This window comes from Osmia lignaria, chromosome 13 (assembly GCF_051020975.1).
Source record: "Osmia lignaria lignaria isolate PbOS001 chromosome 13, iyOsmLign1, whole genome shotgun sequence".
Lineage (NCBI taxonomy): Eukaryota > Metazoa > Arthropoda > Insecta > Hymenoptera > Megachilidae > Osmia > Osmia lignaria.
Window position 1 is genome coordinate 6,855,115 of NC_135044.1, and position 27,193 is coordinate 6,882,307.

General features: G+C 37.4%; 1 protein-coding gene and 1 long non-coding RNA gene across 3 annotated transcripts in view; one reads left to right on the plus strand and one right to left on the minus strand.

The window, feature by feature from the left end:
- The window catches only part of Fur2 (furin-like protease 2), a 210,733-nt gene that overhangs the window by 36,463 nt on the left and 147,077 nt on the right, over positions 1-27,193 (minus strand). The gene's annotated exons all lie outside the window — the stretch shown is intronic.
- The window catches only part of LOC143306016 (uncharacterized), a 66,919-nt gene that overhangs the window by 25,723 nt on the left and 14,003 nt on the right, over positions 1-27,193 (plus strand). Inside the window, exons 2-3 of the long non-coding RNA XR_013063284.1 lie at positions 23,189-23,683; positions 25,394-25,634. This is a non-coding gene — a long non-coding RNA (uncharacterized LOC143306016). The remainder of the gene's footprint in view (positions 1-23,188; positions 23,684-25,393; positions 25,635-27,193) is intronic.

Below are 27,193 nucleotides of genomic sequence, written 5' to 3' on the forward strand. Positions count from 1 at the left end.
ACGTTTTGTGCATATGAAAAACAATAACATGGATGGATTTCACGAATAGTTTCAGACAATACAGAATAGGTTTAGACAACTTGATACCCGCATGTCAAAAGCCTTGTTATTCTCTCTCACGGTATATCTAAATTTCTGAAAAAAAGAGAGAGAAAGGAGAAACTAAAATCGAATGAAAGTTTAATACTGTTCCAGGATACGTACCGTTTCGAACGAACCCCAATCCCGAACTAAATTAGTTTTTTTCCCCATGTACGATTCAATTTTTGCCATCAACAGTCACGTATTACGTTGCGAGCTTGAAACCAGATCGTTTCCCATAACGCAACGCTGCCTATACTTTCGTGTTGTTTGAAATTAACTTTCAGATCGCAACACGTTCAAACTCGTTATTAAACGTGAAATTGTAATTTCATTACACGGTTGGCTGTAGAATCGTAACCAATTCAAATTATAAAGCTATTCCAGGGAAGAATTCATTCAAACATTCTATTCGTTATCGTATTATTGATAGCATGTAATACTAAATAATGATGACAATTAGCTATGTAATATTACAGTTCATAGTTAACATTTTACATTAAAATTCAAAAATTTTGGGGGATACACTTGCAATCAACTCAGGTTTCTCATTCCCAATTGGAGAGGGTTGGACCACCTATCTGGAGTAAATATTTCTAAATCGCTTTTAATGTTAATATTGTCAAAATGAGGATTTTGAGAATTTCTTCTTCCTCTGTATCGTCATTTTCCTCAGGGAAGCCCCTAATTTGATGGCGAATGTATTATTTGTCCTGAGCTATTAGCAGGGCTTATAACATTATAGCTTGTAATAGCAGTGCTATATAATTCTATAGCTCTTGTGCAATGCCACGATCACAAATTCTAAAGCTACTTTCTTCCAAGTAAATACTAAAATATAATTTGAAAATTTATTATGATATTTCGGGAAAAAATTTCGAGTTTTATTGATCGTAACAGTTTTCTGAAATGGTTCTTAGAAATTCGATTCCGCAGACAGACATAGACTCGTACGAAGTCGAAATGATTCTTTGGCATGCAATTGAGAAGCACTTAAGGGGAAAAGCAATCAACATTTCAGGAAATTGTAACGCGTCGTTCACGGTTCGCGCAAGTTACAGCAAATTTTTCGCTGGTAAGCGAACGAGAGTTTGGATCCTGTCCAGAGTTCTTCACTTCGGACATACTTGCAAACTCTACTCAGCTTCCAAGTCGATTCACATTTTGCGAGCCATTTCAAAATGAGTTGCACTTTATTAATTTAAAGCCCCGCCTCTTCAACGACTTTGGATGAAATTATCGCCATACGCTTGATTGAATTTTGCGAACAAAGTATACTGTGCTTTCCTTACAAGTTGACGGAATTTTCGAAAGTTGAAATTACTTCTAATTAAAATTTCCTCGAATTTATACCTCAAAGCAATCATTTTTTACTACTTACACGTTGTTTTAGCTACCAACTTGGCAGCTACATTCGCCAACTTTACATTCATTTACTTTCCATAGAATTATTTATTAAAATTTTGCAAATGTTTTTCTCAAACTTATTTTCCATTTTTGTTTATTTTTGTAGAAGCAACCTTTTAACTATATTTCTCAATTATAACTTTGTATTATAATAAACATGATAAATTGTTAATACACCTGCAAGATATGCAGGATAAGAAAATTAAAAATTAATACAAAAATTATTGTAAAGGGCAACGTTAACACGAAAGATCATTAAATTTTCGCTACATGCATCCTGCTGGTTTCATGAGATTGTTATGCGTAGGATATGCATGTTGAATACCGCAAAACATGCCATGTAGAATCAACAATGAGGTTCGTTACTTTTCTCTCTTAATTAGTGTACGGTATGAATTGAGAATTATTCAAAATTATCATTTGTATAAATTAATAAGCTTAATTAAGCAAAAAGTATCGTACATTTTACAGTTCATTTTCAAAAACTGATATCATTGTATTGTATATGCCTAAATCAGTATTCACCGAGCTTCCAGAATTAACAATATGTCCACCACTATATTAGTTCAGTAAAACAGTAAACATTCCATCCTGAGCTTATATATACACCCTTCGTGCATATTAATGATCGTTTGAGAGCGTATATATACGCCTTTCGCATTCAAAGGGTTAATTTGGCCCAGTTAGCCAGCAACCCAAGCTTTTGGCTGCCGTTATATTAACCCTGGATTAAATCTTTTTGTCATAGTCGTTTGAGCCTGATACGGAAATCGAGGGTTTGCTAGAGATATTAGGAAACGAGGGCACACTGCTGACTCTCATGGTTTTGTTTAATTTTCACTCAATTCCTCCATGTGGCAAGGTTCCATTTGAAAATGAATTAATAACTGCAATTTTAATTTAATATATTATCGATAATTACTAAATGAACGAATTCTCTTTGAAATAAATATTAATCCAAATACACGTCTCGCATAAACCAAGCATAATGTATAATACTATAACTCTCGTGTAAGGAAGAGAGTGGTGAAACCTTCTTCCCCTATATCGCGTTCATCCCCTAGGGAAGGTTAGCGTGCCCGATAGTGTACCTAATCGATTTTCCTTATATAATATCGCTTCCTCGGTGGGGAAAAAAAACGTATGGATTATAAATCGAAGGAAACGGAAGGAAGGAGGTATTAACTTTCCGCGAATTCTCGCGCAGAATTGTTCGTCGAGCGTCGCTGAGATATGGAGGGGAATAAAATCGAACGGAAGGTAGAACGACGATGGGGAATAAAAACGAAAGAACAGAAGAAGAAACGAGGCGGACCAACTGCCGTCGAAATGTACGCTCGGTTTCCTGCCAGAGAACGCGACCACGATTCTCGAACAATGAAAATGATGCGGTAAGTTCACGTTTTTTAACGGTCGTTACTGCTGTATTACGGTAATGCGGACTGTTCGAAGACCGGCCAGAGACGACAGGCTGCAAAGGGGACATCTAAATTCAGCGGAAAGAAAAAAAAAAAAAAAAGAATTAGTCGCTTGGACGTTTACGAATACACTGGCTTGAGAAAAATGCTGAAGACAGTAAAGTGGATGATACGGTATTAAAAAGGTGCACAGGATTACCCTTTCTTCGCTCGCCGCTTTACATACACCGGAATAAGACTTTTAATATAGCTGGAATTTCATTTGAATAATTATCATGTAAATTTTCCTACCCTTCCGAGCGGAATTGTATTCAAAAGGGTGCAAAAGAATAGGATATATTCAGAAATTTATTTAAGAAAAGCTACCCCCTCAATTGATTTCATTTTTGGGTTAATAGAAAGACGATACGTTGTAGATTATTTAATTAAAACAGCAGCGATAATTACGAAAAGGGAAGGCAGAAATTACAAGTTTAATTAAGTAATTTAATTTTAATTACTCGTGTTTCACTTTGTAGTTTTAAAAAATAATTTTCAAGTCGTTTTGTATAATAAAATAACCTGTTTGCTACACAAAATACTTGCATAATTAAACCATTGAGACTGCTTAATGACCCTGACTGGAAAATAAAAATAAAGTCAGACTCGTTATAACTTGCAACGATGCAACAAGTAATTTTTTTAAATACTTCACTCAGAATGTGCTTGATCATTATAAGTTATTTATGTCGTGATATATTTAATCCTTGTACGATGGTTCATTTCGTAAAATTTTTAATTTCGGAAAGCCAAGGTGAACTTCAACAAAACTGTCCCGAACTCAGTGTGCCAGTGGACCAATCTGCTAACAAACTTGAAACGAAAACAACCAGCATACACGTGTACGTATCACGCATAACTCACCGTCAAACTGTTCCCTGTCCCTATCAAACTTTTCCAACGATACGTGTCGTCGTTAGTCACCATCCGTTAGCCGGTTTAATCGTAACGATATAACAAGGAGGACAGTGAAGCACCGCAAAAGTGTTAACAGTTACAAACGATTCACGCGGCGATGTTCAATTCACAAAGGGACCAACCGGTCGGTGATATAGTCGTTGGTAAAGGGTGAGTTTCGTTCCGATGTGAAACTCCGTGGCATAAGTGGAACGTGTGGGTCCGGGCTTTCGTCGATGTCACCGACTCGGATCGAATGACCGTGATCTATTTTGTGTTTCTGTTAGGAGAATCAGCGAGTTTACCTGACTCGCGACATTAATGTTCACGGGGGCGCGAAATGACGCGACCTAATTGAGAAACTCCCGGAGTAATCCCCATAGCCTGGCATTCTGAGAAAATCGACTAACGAACGGAATAGGAGGGTAGGATTTGGGGAAAGGGATGAATGAATCGATACAGGCTGTTCGATAAACGTTGTACCAAATTTTAGTCTGATTTACTATTTGCCAAAGTAATCTTAAATATTTTCAGCCAAGAATAAAAATTTTGCATAATTCTGTCTGTACATCATCGCGTTGCGCGTCGTTGAAATAACGAGGTAATTATCAGCGCGAAGAAATGAACCGTACTGTTTCAGCTCTTTTTCCACCGGTGTCTGCCCTCCGGCACCCTTCGAAGCTTAACCGTGTCGTTTTCAGACGTCATCGGCTAATTATCGAGCGACGCCAGCTTCGCGTCTGCCATTCAGGGTCGCGACGAGCCGCGTCACGCGTCTTCTGTCCGTCTACGGTGAATAAAAGGGCGCGGGGCTCGATCGGACCGTTATAATTAAAATCTTTAATTACCGTAGGAATCAACGACGAACGAGGGTGGAAGCGTAACAGGCCGGGTAAGAGAATTACTCGTAGCAAGGCGTACGAAACGGAAGAGGAAAAGAAGTCGGCGCAAATTATCAGGAATTATTGCGTAATGGAATTTCTTTCCGGTCCGTGGCGTAACCTGACCCGTTCGTTCGATCCTTTCGGTTCAACGATTGCTCGTCGGGTATTTTTTTACGCGTGCGTGTGCAATTTTGTCGATCGAATCGACAAAGGGCGTTCAGGGATGAACGAAGTGAGAGAGGGAGAGGGAAAGTGGTGTAGGGAAAAATTGCAAACCGCACGTGCGGTTCGTTTAATGTGCAAACGAGGGAGGCTCGTATCAGTGGAAAACAAGCTTTTCCTGGTCGGCAGGTCCGCACGTGATAACTATTCCTGCCCTCTATTCCGGGTCTATCGTAACCCCTCCACAGTCTGAGTACTGGGATTCAGCAAATTCATAACCAGGTGCTGGTATATTCAGTTCTTTATGTGAATTTCAGTGTAATTATCGTTGAAGCACAATAATACAGTTATACGTAGGCAGCAACACAAAATTTTTCAACTTTTAAATCATTCTAGTAATATAGATTTTATTTTTTATTCGGATATTTATTTAACGAAGAAGAAACTTCCTCGACTTAAAAAAAAGGAATAAAACAAGTTGTGTACCATTAAGTTGACATAGGACACGTCGTCCAATTTCGACTTGAAAAATCCTCTTTGAACGACGATGATACGGTACACACGTTCCATGTAACGACACGCTGTGCAAGTAAAAGCGTTCAGATTTGTCAAGTAGATGTTCTGATGAATCTTCCTTGCAGTTGCATGAAAGATTCAGCCCATCAACAGAACGAGAACAAACTTATTTCACCGATGTGCAAGAAACATGACGTTCTATCGAAGCAATTTATTTCGGTCGCGGTGCTTTGAAAACGTGCGAGCACCTCGATAAAAGGCGAAGGTTTCTCGGGAAATCAAAGAATAATCTGATCAGAATTGATAAAACTCGGAAAGCTATGGTACTACAGATGAATCTTATCCTATTCCATCGTCTGGCTGGCTCCTTTTCGTAAATGCAATGGTACTCGTAGAGATATATTTTGCATTAGGATAATTAGTGACTTCTGTTCATATTATAATTAAAAATTAAAGGAACAAGTAATTCTAATTATAAATATTTTTATTGAAATTTTCAGTTTTAACAAATCTTATTAATCTAATACGAATATTTCTAATTAGATAAATAAAAAAGGTTTTTAATTCAAACGTAAGCCACATACGGATGAAGTGGTAGTTAACGCGTTATGTACAGGTAATAAAATGAAGATGCCCGGATGCCTTTCATCAGAATTCTCAGCGAGAAATTCTCGCGTAGAACGTAGGAAAAATGGCTTCATATTCCGCGCTTCACGGTTTGCGCGTTGCGTGAAAATGTTCCTAATGTTCGAAGAACGGAAACGGAAAATCTTTCTTGTGTTCTTGCGATTCACAGGGCGAAACTGTTGAATGCGTGTAGCCATGTGTCACTAATACCCGAAGAATGAAAGGTTAACACGTTCTTGATCCTGCTGAAAGGAACGTACGAAAGCTGACACGGGGAGTAAAGAAAAGATTTCTTGTACTATAGTTGCTCCGCGGTCAGAGATGAACGATTTTCTTCGTTTTTTCCTAACAGCAGTTGCTGAAAGATTCTACCGCGTCCATTTTGCCTGTACTAGCCACGAAACCGACTCTTATTGTCAGCGAGAAACCTCGAAATCACCGGGATAACAAAAGCCGTCCAGGATTTTCTCCCCGCGAACGGTTTCAATGGGTCAGCAGTATGCTTGAAAAATTCTGGCAAACAAATCACCGCATTGTTCTCGTTGAAATACGAAAACAATCCGTTTCTGAAATTCTCCTACACCTGGCTCATCAAACTTTGATAGACCTTTTCATTTGATATATTCGATTAATGGGTGAAGTTCCATGGAAAATTTCTTATTTCACGGTGGTCATTTTCGGTGTGTAACATAATTATTAATTGGAGATAATAATTCCATTATTACTCAATTAAAATATTAATATCCAAATGCAGAAATTTTAATATTTTTCATTTTTTTATTATTAAGTTGTACAAGGGTAGTACGTTTGCTTAATCTATGAACGGTGGTTAATCAGCAAGCTTTATTTTACCAGCCGGCTGTTTTATTATTCGACTCTTCGTGCTTTCGTGCTTTCGGTCTCCTCGCGATTCAGCAATATTTCTTTTACGTTCACGAGGGACGTTTGCCGTTACTTTTCTCGTAATTTACGCGCTGTCGTGATCCAGACGGCTAAGTAATTAATGTTGCAATGGACGATACAAAGGGAAAGTGGAGGGACACCGGCGGGAAAAAAGCGGGCTATAAAATGGCAAGTTCGATGCAACCGAGTGAACACGAAGTAAACAGTTTTGTAAATATGATAAAAAGAAGTGCACGGTTAAGTAGCGTCGTTAGTTGACGAAGAAATTTATGAGAGAAAAAAAGGCTGGAAACAAGAACGTCATGATGTTGCACGTTGCGGGAAAGAAAAATGGAAGTGATATATTTTTCTTACTTGAGAGGAACGAAGCGGTGTACGAAGTTTATTATTCATGAACAAACATATATCAGATAAAAATGTTAAGACGTGCAAGTATTTAAAAAAGGAAACATTTTAATTCTATTTTGAAAATTTACAAACGCACTGTGTTAAATAATAAACGAATATTAAATTAATAAATGAAGGCTTCAATAGATTGGATCTACAATCGCGTATTATAGATAAAGATAAGAGGGAAATATAAAATTAAATTTGAAACGGATCCGGAACCAAGAAATCCAAGTTTCAAATGGAAGCTCCAGTGCCAAGCAGAATTTCTCAAGAGCAGCAATAAACATTCGATACAAGCCCGTATAATAAATAAACATAAATGGATTCAATATGGTAATTTGAAACAATAGAATGGGCGGCACGATCATACGTGCTATTCAAATTCTATTCATCTGAGAGCGCAGAGATTTAAATGCAGCCCTGCGGTTGCCAGCGCCGCCGTATCTCTACCGGCGAAGGTTAAAGCAGAACAAATGTGGTTTTAGAAGCTTTTGAATCGCAGAAATAACCATGATTTTAGCTGGAAGTTTCTGCTTCCTTCAAAAATGCCACAGCAGGATATATTTAACCATAATACACAATATGATACACCAATTTATGTATCCTGTACATAGTTCCAGTATTTGCTAACATGGATCATAACTTTCTCGCAAGTACTCACTCGACGATTCATCACTTTTAAATGAATTGAATATTAATATATTTTAATGTTCGCATCCTTTTTATTTTACTAATTATTTGATTATATAAAATTTGAAGTATCGATAACCGCCATGATAGCACATATTGAACGAATAAATCACTATAGTTGTCTTATGGTCGGCCATCAAGGGCGGTAAATAGAATGAACAGCGTAAACAGCCTGTTTGCTCCTCCTAGAGTATGATTGAAGCTGGAAGAGGAGGGGTCAGAGGTGGAATGGAGACATACCACAGACCCTGCAGGCTACCAAGATAATGGGCTCACGATTAGCGCCAGACACGATGCGTATAACCGACGCTACCGTCGATCGAATATTAACGAGCGCTATTATTAACGTCTAAGTTCCTATCACGGAATTGAGCCCCGTCTCTCTCTTCATCCCTGTGTCCAAGCATCGGACCCTGTCACGGGTGGTAAACCTCGTTGACGCATTGAAACCGCGGCTTAATCGATTGTATTTTCCGAAAATTGGATATTAACACTCCGTTAAGACTGCATTAACACGGTTAATGTTCTAACTTTATCGTAGCAAAGGATAACAATGGATAGGTGATTAGATAAACGATGCCAGTTATCAATGATAAATAGAGGTATTAGTGTGATTCTAATTAATATGAAATGTTTTCTTTGAAAATATAAATTTATGCAGCTTATGACAAAATTAATTTTACTAATTAATTATTAGTACTTAATATTGTCATAAAAAGAATTTCGAATGTTATCTCGAAAAAGAATTAATCAAGTTAATTGTTCACGATTTTCTTGAAGAAGTGTTTGAAGTGAAACTCGGTAAATCGTTTGATGTTCGTTCGACAAAGATTGGAACTGTACACAGATTTCCTGCTTTTTCGTATCTTGATTCAATCAGCAAAAATCAATGCAAGTGCACTTTAATTAATTTAATTAAACGTAGTCACTATTCTGGTTACGATATAAGATTGTTACATAACTGGGTACTTGAGGATGCAATTAATTAACCCTGCTGCTCTTTCACTTTTACTTCATAACATTTGAAACTTGTTATATTTTTCCAAATTTTCAAATAATTTATTCATAAAAATGTTTAAATGCTAAAAAAATAAATATCAAATCAAAATACAATGAATATTAAAAAGATAGTAAATAGCATTTTCTATAATTATATTCATAAAAAAAAAAATTATAATTCGTAACAGTTGTGTGGATCACCATCTATGTAGTAAAGTAAAGGGTTAAATCCGTCCGATTAGCGTTAAAACAAGTTTCAATTTCATAATTGGCATTAGGAAAAAGAGGAAAAGGAAACAGTAGGTCGGAAGGAAGTATGAAAGTTTGCTGAAGTGACAGTAACAAGGGCATTTGTCGGATCGTTTTATCGTTTTGAGGCATGGTTGACATCTGTTCCATGGCACACGCAGCCCATGGGATTTAACGAGCCAGTCCTTGGTACGGTTGGTCGGCTTCCATCGATACCTGCAATATCCTACATTAATATCGGAGACGCGGTCACTCGTGTAAACGTGTTTCCCAATCAACGAGCCGGAACAATTTTCTGGATTTTGTGGTCGTCGTAGATACATGTGACGCTTCGAAGAACACGGGAAAATTTTCCTTTGATAAGCCGTTTCGGAAAACCGATGAAAATCAACGACATGTCACCGACCTTTCGATCGTCCCTCAAAAATAATTACGTAATTGTAAAATTAACGTCTAAGGTAAAGAAAAAATATTTCTAATTTAATCATGGCGTTGATAATAAATTATGGATTTCTCTGAGAAAAATAAAGAAACCGGTGAAAGTAAGTGTACTTAATAAGGAAATGTCTGTGAAGAACACTATTAAGTACCATAGAGAATGGGAACGTTATCGACTATATTTACCTCGCAAATCTTTTTTATTGGCTTCTCCGGAACAATGATCTGTGGGAGAGCAAAACCAATAAAGATAATAGTCTCTACTCTAACTGATAAGAGTTTCATCCAATTCGAGATGTCACTTTGACGATGTTTCCTTGTTGGACATCTCCTCTTCGCGTCACGGAGCTTTTAGTTGATCACTTGAACATTTAAAAAAATGAAAAATGAGAGATCATTTAAATGTCAAGATATCCTTTGTTTCGAAATATTACCATCGTTTTAATGAAACTCTAAGTTAAGGTAAACAGAGAATTTCCCTAATTTATGGAAGGAGTACGGGTTGTTTAATTGACACGTTTGACTTTATGCAATATGCACAATTGCACTCGGTTTTGAAGTGTTTCAGAGGATCCTCTGAAGTCCTTTGACATCAGATCTTCACGCGTTATCCTTTGATTCCCTAATTTCACTCTTTGAAGTAGTACTCGTTACAATAAATTTGTAATTAAGGGAAGAAACATATAGAAATCTTTTAACAATGAAATTCAGAATTAAAAATTGAAATTTTTTATTGTATTAAACTTCTTAGAATCTTCAAACTGTTGAAAAAGCATGGAGGTCGGTGCCTTGGATGGATCGGAAGGTCGGAAAAAAAGGCAAAGAGAAAGGGTGGTTTTACTCGGTGACCCAGTAATGAATAACCCGGAAGAGCCTTCGGGCTTCGACCGAGATCGGACCTTCTCCTCTTCGCTTCATCGAATGCGGACTATCCGTTCTTTTCGAGCGATTGCGCGACACAAGAGAGACAGAAGAGAAATGAAAAGCTTAAGAGAGAAAGAGAGAGAAGGAGACAAATTGGTGGTAGGGGTAATGGTCCACAAATCACAATGCGGAAGGGCAAAAAGTTTGCCTCGAAAGAACGGAATAATAAATCTTTGAATATCTTTAAATAGGAAGAATAAAGAGACCGGTAGAGATCGCAATTTATCCTCAACATCCTGCTAATTGCAACGTTTCTAGCCTCGCGTCGGATGGAAATCGAGATCATTACCACCATCGACTTTGATGGAACTAACCAATACTTGAAAATCACCTTTGCTGCGACTAACTGCTCGTTCAAGTGCCATTTAGTTAGCAAAAGCTGAAGTTCGAAATTCGATCGTGATAACTTGTAAACAAGTGTTAATAGTTTATCAAGTGGAAGACTGTTAACACCTTGATGACCACAGCTTTCATGTCTATTACTACAGAGATTTTCCATTTAAAAAATTAATTATGATATTCAGACATATCTGACGAAAAGAAAACAAAGTTAAAAAATATTCCTTGCTTATTTTAAAATAAAATAAAGTAGGTAGAATGTTTAAAAAATAAATGTAAATAACGGTAATTCCTATGTGCAGCGTTCTGTAAATAGGCGAGGAAAAGTGTATACGATATACCAAGAAATACCAAAGTAACGTGTTTTCGAAAGCACCTCTTCTTCGTTCGCAATATTTTCGGAAGAATCGTAGCACCTAGCTCGAAAACGTAACTTCGACGCTTTTCCCATCGTAAATGGAGAACGATGGGGAAGATTTATCCATCCGTTCGACACGAAGGTTATCGACGTTGATCGGTTTTATTTTTCGCTCGACTCTTGGAAAAAAAAAAACGATGCCGAGGAAATATCCTTTTCGATCGTCAAAGTCCTTTTTATACCCTTCAAAACACCCTCGCCCTATTCACGAGTAATTCCTTCAAAAACCCACGAATATCGCTTCTTTCAGCCAATTACTTTTCAAATATCTCTTCCTTAAGGTAAATTATATAAAATTTTTTTGAAAATACGGTAATTGGCCATTAGAGAAACTAATTTATTAATTAAAAAATTTTAAAAAAATTGTTTAAAGACACAAAGTTCTGTTTGAAATGAAATAAACATCTCGTTTACTGAGCAAGTAGTATAACCCCTGCAATAGTCAGACATCTCCTATTCAGGCAGCTACAGAATACTACAATGACAATTTTATTCTATTCTATCGTTATAATGGTATAATAATAATTCAGAATAATAATTAAATGGTTAATTAAAATAATTTGGTACAGTGATTGTCACAGTGGAAATGACTCTATGGTGCAAAGCACACTCATTGTCAAATAGCAATAATTTAAATTAAATTTCATTTACATCTTCTATATTATATTCCAATATCTAATACTAAGTAAATATAAATTAAAATAATTGCAATATAATCAGATGTGCCATTACTTTTTTATTCCACTGTGAATTGCAATAAATAAATTATTAAAATGGATTTATAATATCGAGAAACGATTTGAAATAACTCCGTAGGATTGACAGATCACTTTTCTGTATCGACTCGATAAGCAACATGTTTCTGTTCTATATCTGTTATGCCACATGCAGTAGGACGAAAGAAATATTCGAAACGTCCAAGAAAAACTTTTCCCATTGATTGACATCGTTGTTCCATTCGCCAACGTCCGTGGTATTTCATATCAAGTTGGCAGAAAATTGAAAGCATTTTATTTTCAGTTCCAGCGAAGGTACAGTTTCAAATTGATTTTATACATTTTCAATGTACCTATTTATAAATAATTGGATTAAGAAATGTTTGTACAACCAATAATTCCACAGAAACAAACATTTTATTTCTTGGCTGATTTTAAATTATGATACATCTTCTACGTTCAATTACTGCTTTAATGTGTCTATTTAAAGCTTTAGAAAGGATCGCTTGAAATTCCATGTAAACAAAGGAAAGACCTTTTTAAAGTTTATTGGAAACGATTCTCTCCTCTTCCTTGAAATACATTTTTTAGCAGAGAAGTTTAAAAGATACGTAACCTTTTACTGCCACGTTCGATCTCAAATTTAAAGGGTAAAAGAATTCCAAGTGAACAAATAGCTTTTAAAACTTCTCTGAAATTAAATTCTATCAGACCCTTACATTCTCCTGATCCTTTGAACGGACTGATGCTTTTAGAAACAGGATATACTAGCATCATGAATTGTTTTATTTAATTAAATGGATATTGAAAATTTAATTTCTTACAGATTACTAAAATTCTTAACATCATAAATTCGGTAATAGTCTGTAATCGTGATCGATTGAAAATAATTTTTTTTAATTGGAGTAAATTATTTGCAAACATAATAGAAGGGAAAGTCGCGAATTATTCGCTTCTCAAACGGCTAATGTTCATCGAGGACAGGTTTAACCATCCCGTTGCTAGTCAGCTGATAAGCGAATTAACGTGTCCCGGTAATTCTGGCAATTACATTTGAGCGTGCAACGGCGCGGCTCCTTATCTGGTTGAATTCCTAAAGTTCAGCTGGCAGGAAAATAGCTGGACGAGGGTATTAAAATCCATCAAGCCTCCAATACGGTTCCATGTATCGTTCTGAATTCCGGAACGCGATAGAACGAGAAATGCATTCTCCCTATGGGCGAGGAATTATCGGCTTTTCATGCTTCAAAGGCCGCTCGAAGCAGCGAATTCTTTTTAGCCAACTGAATCCTCGTTGAAATTAATTTAAATCTCGTTCGCTACGACGTTTCGTCGACCTCCGTTCGATCTATTAAATTCCCAACACCGAACTGTTGACATTCGCGTACACCATGACCAATCATCCTCCAATATACCTTTCTTTAATCAGCCTTCGCCCACCTTTTTTTCCTCCCCCACCCCTTCGGAATCCTTTCCACTGACGTAACAAAGCGAAATCTATTATTTTCCTCTGTCTTTCAATTCCCACGTCGCTGTTTGTTCGTTCATTGGTTGTCTATCTGTTCCCGTCCCTCAACAGACGCAATCTCTGCAGACGGGACACAATTCCCGTCCTTGATAGCACCGAATTACTCTAGATAATTTAGTTTTACCCCTTTGACGATACGTCGACCTGGCTATTCTCCTCTGGCACACGGTCATTGTTCCCCGGCCGCGATAACATTTGTAATCTTTGCGAATGATTGCTTCTACGATCAGCGAGGAACAAAAGTATTTCTTGTAAAATCTCATGCTTCTATTAAAAGAATTTTTATTTTGAAAATTTCTCATCTTTGCAAAGTTTGCAAAAGAACCTTTTTCTAAGCATCTATTTTAATTATCAGGAACCCATGGTATTAAATATAAAAAAATCATTCAGAAAAATTCAAATATTCTTTGCTAATTGATCCGTGTAATTTATCAGCAAAGATTATACTACATTCATCGCGAAACCCTACAAAAAGAAAGTTGAAAGGATTTAATTCAGGGGATCAATCTTCAACCTCTTCTACATCTATACCATTTAAAACCAGTGTAGACAAAAAAGAAAGATAAAAAATGTTAGTTTAGGTTGCGAACCGTTCTTGTAACGAAGGATGAAGGGAAGCTCTTGATCCGAGCGGAAATGGATCGTGATGCTACGCTACATAAAACGGAAAGCTAGAGAAACGTATGCAGAGAGGAATCGAGAAGGGTTGGTCACTCGACATCAACGGATTTCATTCTGCCAGTGCTTCCGGCTTTATCGACGACGCGGATGCGATATCACGACAAAATTTTTCATCTGCACATCCACGCGTGAAAGAAGAAAGCTACGGATATTGACGTTCTGGCATTATTTCATGACAGAAAATTATTGCAGAATGGTACTTAAAAAGGAGCATATAAACCTTAAATTAATATCTTCATTAAGATCATTAAAAAGAGCTTTAATAACCAATTATCCAAATCTTGAAATTGATATGACGTAAAAGTAATTTTGCGATAACCTTATGTTTTCAAATCATGTCTGACTTTCGAAGTTTCGAAATTGGCCATTTAATATGCAACAGCCCAATATTTCACTTTCGGATCAAATTAAGTTCAATCTTATCACTAGTTTCAGTACTTCCGCATCCACTGACCGCGATAAAGAACTTTAGCATTCCTTGGAGCTGGAAACTTTTTGGAACTCGAGCCAAAGCTGCGGGTATTTGAACGACTTCAGATCCTTTGTTCGCCTTAAATGTGATTAATTAGCGACCTTTTTCAAGAAAAGATGTTCCATTAAAGCGATCGCATAGTTGCGGAGATAAATCCATTTGTTTAAATTCCTAAAACTAATTTGAAATTTTCAAAATAAATACGGAGACTGAATTTGGAAAGGTTCTTCTTTATTTTAGTACTGTACTGTACAACTTTGCTATAATTTTGTCAGGTCGTGAAAATTGTTCACCGAATCAGCGATTAAGGTGCCTTCAAGTTTAAACAGATTAAAAAGTTTAACGAAGAAAATACTTATTTTCCGCCTGAAGCTTTGAACGGAAACCAATTGCGTTTTTCCAAGGTTTATTGTCGTTAGTCACCACTTCGAAACGAGTTTTCAGGAAAAAGTAAATGAAAACTTTGTTGAACTACAGAATATCAAGGAAATTATGTAACAAAGATTTGCAGAGCCAAAGTGGTTTTCAACAATTTTTTTTCTGATTTACTGTACTTTAGATCAATTTTAACGACCTCAGAAATTTTTCACCCCCTGCAAATTCACGTGTTACAGGATCGGTTTAACTGGATCTGACTAAAGGTCTCTTAAATTGAATGGGTACCTAAATCGAATTTTCAACAATTGAAGGATTAATTATTAATTATCTCTATGCGATGGCTCTGTTGTTTTGCCTCGTTCAATTAACACGTCAACTTCTATAATAGATGACCTAGTAAATCCGATTATACGGGCTATTGTTATAAAATGAAATTTTAAATTGCAAATTGACAAATAGAAGAAATAAAATTATGAGGCCACCTTCTCGATAGACCGGTAGAAATTAGGGAAAATTTAAAATAAGGGCTCGTATTTCACCGGAGGGGTTTAAAAAATAACAGCAAAATAACATTTTCAAATAATTACGCCCTGTTCCCGGCGTTAATAGAGATTGAAATCACAACGCGGATGCACTCGACATCATTTTTATTTCCACCGAATCTATCCTCTCGGCTTTTTTCACGAAAACGATCGAATATACTCTCGCACTTCCATCGAAACGCTTCGCTTAAACGGTAACAAATTTTTCCACCGTCCATCAGTGAAAATCCAGGTTCTGTTCTTTCAGCTAGCGTTCTGGAAAAAAAGCTACGCGCGTTACATAGCATATTCATATCGTCGCTCCTTCCGCCGTGCGCGAAAGGACACTGGTAAAACTGAATGAAAAAGCATGCCTACCCTGGCACTAGTACTCACGCACACGTATACACACACATACACGCGTCGTCGCAGAGACAATCTCCGATAATGGACCGAACAAAACGGAACGTGTTTTTGGTGTCCCGTAATGGGTCCATTGTGCCCCGCGTATCCTCACGGAACCGGATACAGTTTCGTTTAAAGCACGACCGTGCTGTATTAAGCGGCAGAAATCCGTGGAGGGTCGTTGAGTATCGTACCTACTGATCCGATCAGGAATAACCCTTCAGGCGAATTATACTCGCTGCGATATAATTCCTGCTACTAATCAGACAATGGTGTCATCTCATGCAAAAGTGAATCCAAGTCGCGCATAATATTAAAAACAAGGGTTTCAGAATTTTTAGGATTTTCATTTGTAACGTGTAAAATTTATTTCTCTTACGTTTAACAATTCTACAAATTTGCAACGATTAAGGTGTCATCGCTTAACAGTACCATTGTTCAAACTCATTACACATCTGTGTCCCCGATTCTCCGTTACATAGTAAACCAATAAATGTATGCCTAATTTATGTGGAAAGCGCACGTGCCATTGGCCCTCAATAATACACCGCATCCTGGAAAAGGCCACCTCTAAATCCCCTAGAGCGGCTGATTAGTCCACCGCTGCGTTACATCAGCGCTTATATGTACGTGTTAATTAATGCAACGAAAAAAAAAATTTCATTTATTCGTACGAATGATTTATAACCGTAATACGAAATACGGATAGCAGCATAGCCAATGTTCGAATACTTTCACGAACCGCTGTACTTTCCGTTTCGTGCATTGCACGCTTTCGAATCGACTTCCTGGCGTAACGAGATCGCTCCTGGGGCTCGTTATTCCGTGGCACCGCGTTCTCAGTCGTTCAACGTCGTCCTTTCCACAAGGCGATACCAAAGTTGCGAGGAAAGTCTAGCTTTCGAGCAAGTTGCTTCTGGAGAAACGGTCGCGTTCACTACGAGAGAAAAGGACGAACTGGAAGAGGTTGAAAGGACCGATGGAACGATAGGTAGGAGGACGGTGTTGGCGCACCGTTGTCCCTGTCATCGTAACTTCCGGTTCCCAGGGAACGAAGCTCGTTTCACGGAAGTAACGGTTCTGCTAATTGAGCCAAGCTCCTTCGGGATCACTGCCGCTCGAAACTACTGTTTTCTCTCCTTTCTGTATTCTCTGCCTGTTCTTTCACTTTTGATGCTGGTCGAATCGAAATACCTTCTTCTTTTCCTTTTCAACCTAGCGATCTTTATACCATAAAGCTACCCGAAGCTTTGTTTTATTTAGCATTTGGAACTTTCCTGAATTAAGGAGTTCAGTATTTGAAACTTTGATGAATTAAGGATAGCGAGGATCCTTCCGTAGAATCGGCGACGCACGGAATTTAAGACCTTGGGCTTTGGAACTTAAAAAAGACTTTCCTTTCGTTAAAATTTTTCCTTTCGTTAATAAATAATTATCGAGGATCCTCGCGCTATACTTCCCTACAAATGCCAAGGGTGCATCCGTAGAGTTGGGGACGCATCGGACTTAGGATCAGGGTTTTGGAGCTTAAGACTCCCGAACTGGCAAAATAGGGACTTGGAAGTTTAGATTTCCGTTAACGCGCTATGCTTCCTTATAGGTATCAAAGTTGCTTGCGCTATGCTTCCCTATGGATACCAAGAAACCTCGCACTATGCTACCCCACAGATACCAGAGGTGCGTCCGTAGAATCGGCGACGGACGGGACTTAGAACCTGGGTTTCGGAGCTTAAGATTCTCAAAGTGGCAAATAGGGACTTGGAAATTTAGCTCTCCGTCAACGCAATATGCTTCTCTATAGATACCAAGGTTCCTTTCATTATTTCTTTAGTATATTTCATTAAGTTTTTTCAGTGTAGATTTAAACGAGACCTACTTTATGTACAAATGAGGTATCTCGTTACACTAAGCTAGTATTAAATATGAAAGGATGATATATCTTGTCTACCAATTCGAACGTGATGTTGATTAAATAACTAGCACTTTCTACTTATATAAGCGTTTAAGCAACCGGTCGTTAATTAAAGAAGCAATCTTCATGATCGATTAAAGTTCGTAAAGTTCTTTGGACTCGTTTCAAGAGATTTTTGAAAGCTTTAACCAGTTTATGCATTTGTGTCTGATGCATGAAAAATGTTCGCACGCAACATATTTTACCACTTTCGACAGCCCTGTTAGCGATATTTGACTGACGCATAAGCGCACTAAAATCTCCCCCTCATTTTATGGAGAAAAAATCTTGCATAATTACAAATAATTTAAGTTGAGTGCAGTTTAAAATTGTCAAAGGAAGTAGAAGTTTTATGAACCATAGGATCATCAACGGCAGAAAGACTTATAATTTTACGGTCGGAAAAATATATTTACTTTGAAAACTCCATCAGTCGTTTCGCCATTTTGCGGAAGTATTACGTAGCTCGCGGTTACGATCGATCATCCGGTAGGGAGGGGTCAAGCGGTAAAGGTGATCTTTTTGAAAATTTCCTATGGGTTTATTCGGTCATAAATCGGCCAAGTAATCGCCGTAGGAAGTATGCTGAGATATTGCAAATACTTCAACCGACCCGCTTTATAATCGACCCGTACATATATTCAGAAATTTCACTACTATTTAAAATTATTTTTTCATTTTCTCTGTTTTCTTAATTAATTGAATTCGCTAAATTTATAGCAGCGATCATTAGCGATCCTTTCGGTAGTCAACGTATTAAATAGTAATCTTTTCGTTGCTCGCTACCTGTAATAAATTTTACAAAATATGATGTACACGGTTACGAGGATCGTTATATTAATTTGTTTACAGGAGATAAAATTAAAAGCATAGATTTAGTAGCCGTTTATAATTAAGGCGCATAGCTTCAGACACCGAAAGAGAAAGAGATAACGCGTTGATACATATTTATGACCCAATTACGTCTACGACGACCGTTCATCCGTGAACTGGCGAGCACGGTCCGAGCCACCCACTTCTGGCAAGGGTGAGTTTATTTCGAAAAAAAAAGAGAGAAAGAGAGAGAGAGAGAGCGGTATATACACCATGGAGGAAACAGAGCGGCAAATTACTCCTTGCTGGCGTTTAATTCGCAGAGTATCGTAGCAGAGGAGAAAAACGACCGCCTCGGTGGGTAGTTTACGCCTCTGAATGGATTCGAAGGGGAAATTTTGATCAAAAGTTAATTTTAAAATAGCACGAAGATGAAGTTTGCCGGATTTAGTGCTCGCATCAAGCTGCTGCAAAAAATTCCAGGAATTAAAGTTGTATTTTAACATTTCATACTTGAACTACACTGGTAAAATAATCTCAGGAGAGATGTTGAAAAATGAATTTTTTGGTCAGTTTTGTGCCATTCGCAGCAAAGAAGTAATTTAATTATTAATTATAAATTTTAAGTTCCTGATGAGATACTTTATTTAAAGTTGAAAATACACTTCCAAAATTCTTTGTACTTTGGATATTCGTATACCAGACTCCACGTGTCATTAATTGACAAATATTATAATTAACATCATTCGGCTAATTTTTGCCCTTTTAGTACCATAGGGTAAAAAAGTGTCTCGATTCCCTTCTAATGGAACAGGATTTACGTGTCTATCTTCCCAGCTGTCAAGGGAGGGCCACGGTGTTCTTCGATTTCAAAGGAACGATCTTAGTTTTCAGGCCGGCTCAAAGCGATAAATAAATCCGTGAGCTTTATTGTGAAACGCCGGCTCGAAGGAAATTCAGTGGCGGATAAGATGGAGTAGTGCTTTCAACGCGAGGAGGAATTAAGAACAAATAATCCGCGAGAGACACGACTGGATCTTACCCGTAGCCGTCTTTCATCGAACTTTATAGTCCCCACGTCGACGGCATACCAAACGAAATTTTTATCCCCGACGGAACCGAGCTTCTTGGATCAAACGAATGGATTTACGCTCTCTTTCTGTATCGGCCTCGAAACATAGACATTCTTGAACAGTGGCAAAGTTTCTTTGCAATTTAGAGGAATTCAGAGTTACCGGTAAAGCGTAGTACGCTATGAGGGTGTCAAATATTGATTTGAAATTGAATGTTGTAGGGACAGTGTAATTGTTAAAATGTGTATTAGATACGAAATCAATATTCTGAATTTAATGGAACTGAAAATTTGATATAAATCTAGAGAAGATTATTTCCAACAGAAATATGATGTTACGTGTAACTTTCTATGTTTTAAATTTCAGATTAACAGTAAAATAGCAACGAGATAATCCGTGTTGAATATAATTGAGATTTCGAGCAGAAATCGCTAGGAATAGCTGTATAAAACGATTATTCCACACGACTCTGTGTAATCCCGGATTTTCCACCGATAATAATACCTATAGTCGTTCAGCATAGATTTGTTTTTTATAATCAACTGATCCGTCCGTGAAACTGATTGAATATTATTTTCGACATTGCATTTCACTCATGCCAAAGTAACGTTTATCCGATCACTGATAAATTGATGATAAAAATGAAATACATTCAGGTCATCTGAAAGTTGTAGTACCCTATATTACTGAACTTGATTTGTAAAAGGGATATCAGGGGAAGGTAAAGGAGAGAAAAGGGTGTCAGTGAAATTCAAAATTTATTTTGATTTCTACAATCTGTAGAAAAATCAGAATAGATAAAAAACAAATATCACGGTACTATTTCTGATGTATCAGTATGAAAATGGGGATGCAATCTCACGCGAAGGAGGACAGAAAGTTCCTCCGGAAGCGATTTGCCAAAAAATCTGCAACCAGACCATCTGTCATTGGTGAAAAGAAATAAATCGTATCCCATGGATGACAATCTCCAGCTGGAAGAAGAATTGATACTTCTCGAGGATGCTTTCTCTTTCGAAGGGCGTCACGTGGAACGGTTCGATATGGCGATCGATTATTCTCGACAGATATATTAGACAGCCATTTCCTCGAGGATTCCGTTTCTGTCGGTGAACGTGTACGCGTCAATTGACGTGACGGAGTGGTGCGGTACATAAATTGAACGAAAACCAAACCAGCGTCCGTCAGCCAACGGCCAAGTCACGCACACTGGTGAATTATGGACTCGTTCGTTTTTCGCGCTGTTATTCGCGAGTGTGATTATGATGACATACCCGACACGACCGATCATCCCTCCTCCTGTGTTCTATCACCGAAATGCGAAAGGTTTGTCACCGTGATACTGAAGGTTCGATAATATATATTTCACTTTTCATTCGTATCCAAAAAGATCTCAAATTTAGAAAAATTAATTAAAATTACATCAAATAATAGCAATTTGTTTTTATCCTGTAGATGGAATCGATTATATCAGGAGAAATTTAATTATCCTTATATTTCATATGATTTTCGAATGATAAAGGCTTCCAATTATAACACGATACAACACATATCCGTGATATTTAATTATCGGAATGTGCTTTATTTAAAATGAACAAGAATGTATTCATACGTTTGTATAAACTCTTTGTTTTTATTATTTCTGTACTGAATCCACCACTGAAATTATGTACACGTATTACAGTACTTCCTGTACTTAATATCTTCTGTACCATACACTGCTATTTGTAACCATATTTTTAAAAAAAATTTGCATTCTTTTAACCGCGATAAAAGCAATGGACAAAGGGGTTAAATGGCTTTTTATGTATTATGAAGGGCACTTTGTAGCTTCTATGTTCGCTTTTAAAAATTTCACGAATTTTTCAACAAAATCTTGAAATACATTATTCATTTATTTACTTTAAAAATGAATATGCATACAGATCATTTAAAAACATTCACGCTTTCCATTTAAAAATATATATTTACATTGTTCATTTACCCCATCAAACTGAATGCTTTTTCTCTCAAATATTTTTGTGCAATTAAGGCATTCATATCCGAAACTGTTTAAATGAATAATTCAACGTGTATAAAAATATGATCTGTCGCGAATGAAGTGTCGAATTGAATAAAAATGCATGGAATTTAAATAATAAATTCTGCTGATTCTGGAATTTGAAATAAAATGATACAAATTATTATAGTTCGATAATACATTTATAAAATTGTTAAAGTCAGTCGAAAATCTTTCAGCTTAAAGTAGTTTTGAAGTTGTTCTCGGAGCTGAGAATAATCTTCAGTATTTTATTTTGTTAATATGAGAGAATAAAATGATTATAAATGATTATTATGTACCTTTTAAAACGTTAAAGTAAACAAAATATAACCAACATAAAATATCTCATGTTTCATGTAGCGTGTAATTTATTGATACGACTGATATTATAAATAATGCATGAAATATTAATAAATGTTTCGCTTTTTCGTAAAATATTCATCATTCTTGCACACACCGGTTTAATCGATGATAATTCTCGACAAATGCACTGTCCTGACAAAGTTTCAAGAACAACAATCTGTTTTCATTTGTTAGAATCTCTCCTATAAATCTTACTAATAAACGAACAGAAAACAATATCTGCTAAGCTCTGTCACAATTTTGCAAATATTAATTTATTGTAATTTTAATTTACCAACCAGTATCGTATTAATTATGATTTTAATAAAAGCAGCAGCAGCTTAAAGTACAACTGATTATTTACAGCCACAGTTAAAAATTTCTGTGAAAGTTGAAAATTAAATTTTTAATTATTTGATTATTGGATATCGAATCCAATACTATAAAGTTAAATTAAATATTGAAAAATTGAAATTTTCGCATGGCTTAAATAATCGATTAAATAATAATGTATAATTTTTGGAATAGTTTTATAAAAAGACTTTTAGCTGCATTGCTGATGCAAACGCCCTACCATTGAAAGGAATGCGTTTCGCAAACAAGTTCAATTTCCTTGAAAGACCGTTTCAGCAAATGACGACACTCTGTGTTGTAAGTCTTTGCGATATGATCGAGATATATCGACAAGAATAGCGAGAACACGGCTGGTGCTTGTAACCGGAAAGTACCTATTACACGGCACGAGACAGTGCATGCAAATTACAACTGTGATGCGTCTATTGCGCTACTCACGCGAATTTTCCGCGACATACAAGGTGTCTCGAAAACCGATAATTTTTCATGAATTTCAAAAGAAATTTACCGAAAATATTTTGATTTGTTACAGTTCACTCCGTCCTTAAAACTACGTACAAATTAACGAGAGAGGGGGATGACGAGAGGAATCAGCGTAGTTCACGGTGTTTGAACAGTTCATCCAAATTGTTTATCCGCTGTTCAGTCGGCTGTTTGCCATCCGCACGAGTTGACGCCGTATTCTGGCGTTTGTCTAGAAACAGGCGATTAAACCAGCAAGTCGTGAGAGATGCCGACGCTGTGGCGTCCTTGGTGAGTGCGTAAATCAACAACGAGCATAACTTGAGAACGCGTTACCGGAAGCGTGGCAGAAGAGGACACGGTCTGGCTTTTCATACATACGAGAATCCTCGCGTTCCATCAGCGTAATTTTCACCCACGTTTCTGTCTCCTCGCTGCCATGTGACTGTGTACCGTCAACAGCTACGGAAACGGAAGTTCCTTCTGTGAGCACAACAGCTTGCAGGCATCTTCTCGTTGACGTCCACAGATGCGTACAAGGCGTTGAGAAAGCAGCGTTCGCGAGGTAAATTGGGAACAACAACTTTCCATTCTCCAAATTTTCTTCCAAGGAAATATTTTAAATTTATTCTCAAGATGCGCCATTCTTTTCTCTCTTTCTTTTTTCAAACGACGCATCAGGTGCGTCAGTTGATTTTCTTCTCATTCGGGAATTGATCGATAATCGACTTCCATGCTTCCTACGTTGATCACCCATTCTCGTAAGCTCCATCTCCTGCTCTGTTGTCTTAAATCTCTTTCAACGAGCATAAAAAGGAGAAGTAAAAGCGCGATGGTCGAGTAACGTTGGTGAAATATTAAAAACGGTCGAAAGCTTCTTTCCTTGGTCGCTCGGTCGAAACCGTACGGAGAGGAAAGACCATAAATAGAGGCGTTACAGGAAGGCTATCAGGCAAAATTTAGTCTCTGGCATCTCTACCGGAATCAGATATTCCGGAAAAGTGAAAATCGGATTCGGTAGGTGGTTCTTCAGCGCGAAATTCAATCGCAGTCTCGCTATCCGGAGAGAACCCATAAAGTTACCGACCCAGCGAAGACGCTGCATCCTTTGTATAGGGTGTTAAGAAAATGAGGGTCGCGGCTTATGAAGATTGCAATCTTATTTTAATAATTTGAAAAATTAAAAAGATAGAAATTTAGAAAATCGACAAGAATACTGATTTGGATTAGATTTTTTGGTCCACGGGTCAGATCCATGATTCCCAAGTTTTTTTTTGAATTATAATTTGTCTCTTTTTGAATAACTGTTACATAAAAATTATCATTAAAAAAAAAAAAAGAAAAAAAAAACAAAAATGAGAACCCAGGATTTGAACCGAGGATCTTTAGATTGCGAGTCATGAGTTTAACCACGGAGGAGATCCATGACTCGCAATCTGAAGGTCCTCGGTTCAAATCCTTGGTCTCCAACAATATTTTTTTTTTTTTTTATGATAATTTTTATGTAATAGTTATTCAAAAAGAGACAAATTATCATTAACAAAACAAAAAAAATGTTGGGAACCAAGGATTTGAACCGTGGATCTCTAGATTGCGAGTCGTATGTGTGAGTTTGTCATACTTCAGAATGTAAGGAGTAACTAACTGTAATTGTTAATATCTTTTAAACAATTAGCCGTCTGCCCCCAAAACGGGGTATAGGTGTGTTCAGCTCGACGAGCCCTACAAGCTGGCAAAATTTCATTAATAAGTGAGTGTAACACTTGGATAGTTCCCCTTGTCAGACTCGTACCTCTTTAGGGCAACAGACAAGCCTGATACGAAGCTAAATTAGCATTTTAATTGAATGTGCAAGTTCCAAGACGTGTTTTTTACCACACCCGACCACGCATCCACCTAGTTTCGTGGTGCTGGCGTGTTTCGAGGTGCCGGGAAGGCGGCAGACCGAAAACGCGATCCTTGAAATTTATCGTCGCGTTATTTGCGCCTGCTGCCAGAAGACAAACATAGTTAAGGAACCGGTAGACGTAATTAGAATTTCTGCAGGTGAGGATATTAATCCTTGAAATCGGTATATCGATCAACTGTTTAAGATTATTAATAGAACGTTAACTTCACTTTTAATTAATTTTAAAATACGAAACTTTTCTTTGAAAAATAATTTCATAGATGTTCGTCATTTTTATTTAAATAAAATACATTTGAAATCCCGTTTCCCATTGAAACACTAAGCCTACATTTATCCCGTAGCTTTACCCTAATCTCTGTATCCAAGGTTACATCGTATCGTGATGGAAGAGCCGTCAGGATTCATTGGATTTCCACAATCTTGAAATCTGTCGTCCGTAGAGGTGACACACGCAACGTCTTCGCCAGATTTCGTTATGGTTCTATAAACGGATATGGATGGATGCAGCACTTCTGTCCATCGCTGGATAGATCTACCCATCGATCTGACCTCGTATGGACACGTGGTTTGTCTTCAGCGCCGGGGATTTACAATCTACCCCTACACGGTGAGCCAGTAAAAATTACCACCTTGAATATATTTGTCTTTTTAAATGGAACCATCCATTTCTTTTATATACAATTTCCTTAGGACATCGTGAAGTTTCGCTCGTAGATAAGAGAATTCAAGAAGCTGTTTAATTAATATTATGTTCAAGGCATAGAATTTAGTGCATTCCCAATTGAAGTAGCCCCTACAATCCAAAGTTTCCCCGCAGATGGCATTTAGATTTGTTCGCGTTTAGATTTTGCTAACAGAGTTTCGTCTATTATCGTGGATGACTATTGTTATCGAGGTGACCACCGTAGATGGGTTAACAGGATTCCGAGTTCACCACAATGGTGTAATATCGAGTGTTCAACGGTGCACGTCACAATTGTGTAGTACCGTTGTTAATACATATCCAACTTCCGTGTCAAGATTTCCAGTTCAAGATCACATTAATGTGAAAATGGTCTCTTGTTCGCAAGATCCCCCAAAAAAGAAAAAAGACATTTTTTTAAATACCTTTCCTGCCATAATATTACAAAATTATTATTTTTCTATTTCCACAAATTAATTTCCATATATATATTTTTATAATTTACCCTACAATACTTTGCTATAGAGTCACCTTTAGACGCTTGGAAAATGCAACAGTTCTTTATTTATTTATCGTTTATGACAGAATTTCGCAGTTTCGAAAAATCCTTTGTGTTCGAGGCGTGAACGTGCAAAGCGTATTTCACAAATTCGCCCCTGTGCAGATAATAAATCAGTCGCTTAATGCCCGACCTGTTACCGCGGCCACGCAGCTTGCCCTTACGCGAGCGTGTGCCTGCTCCTCATTGTCAGCTACGCAGCGAGTGCGCGAGTGCTCGTGCTTGTACGTGTACGTAGAAGAGTAAACGTTGCGTGTACACGGACGAGCACGTATGCAACCGAGTGAATTATGCGCTTGGTCCCCGTGTCCAGCGTCACCCCGTAAATTTACATCTCCCCTACGTACACCCCCGCGATCGACCAAACCCCATTTCTGTCCTATTCTATTCTGGAACGTACGAGTGCGCCGTGCGGTTTGATCCAAAAATAATGAGAATGCTTGCTTTATAACTCGGATCGATAGTCGTGACGAGAAGAAGATGAACTGATATGATCTGGGGATGCTAACCCTTTATGAAAAGGGTTGAAATAATTTGTTCTAAAATAAATTCTTCCTGGTCCGTCATCCAAGTGTTAATCTTCTTACATAAGATTTCTAAGTCGATCATAACCCAGACCTATGAAAATGAAATTCAAATTGTTGTTCTCTTCCTGGTCCGTCATCCAAGGGTGAACCTCCTCACGGTACTTGATTTATGTCAGTTTTGTTATTGAACGGAGTTCACGGACAGAAAGAGTACTACAATAGAAGTATCTTGGAGAGAATTGGAAAGCTGAACAGTGCCAGGGAAACAGTTTGCGGTAGGCTGATCGAATTGATTGCGGGAACGTTATATATTGATCAGAGAAACAATATGGCCGAGCGTTTACGCATCAAGTCATTCGCATCGTAGTCGTTGCAACAATGGTAAAACACTTGCATAT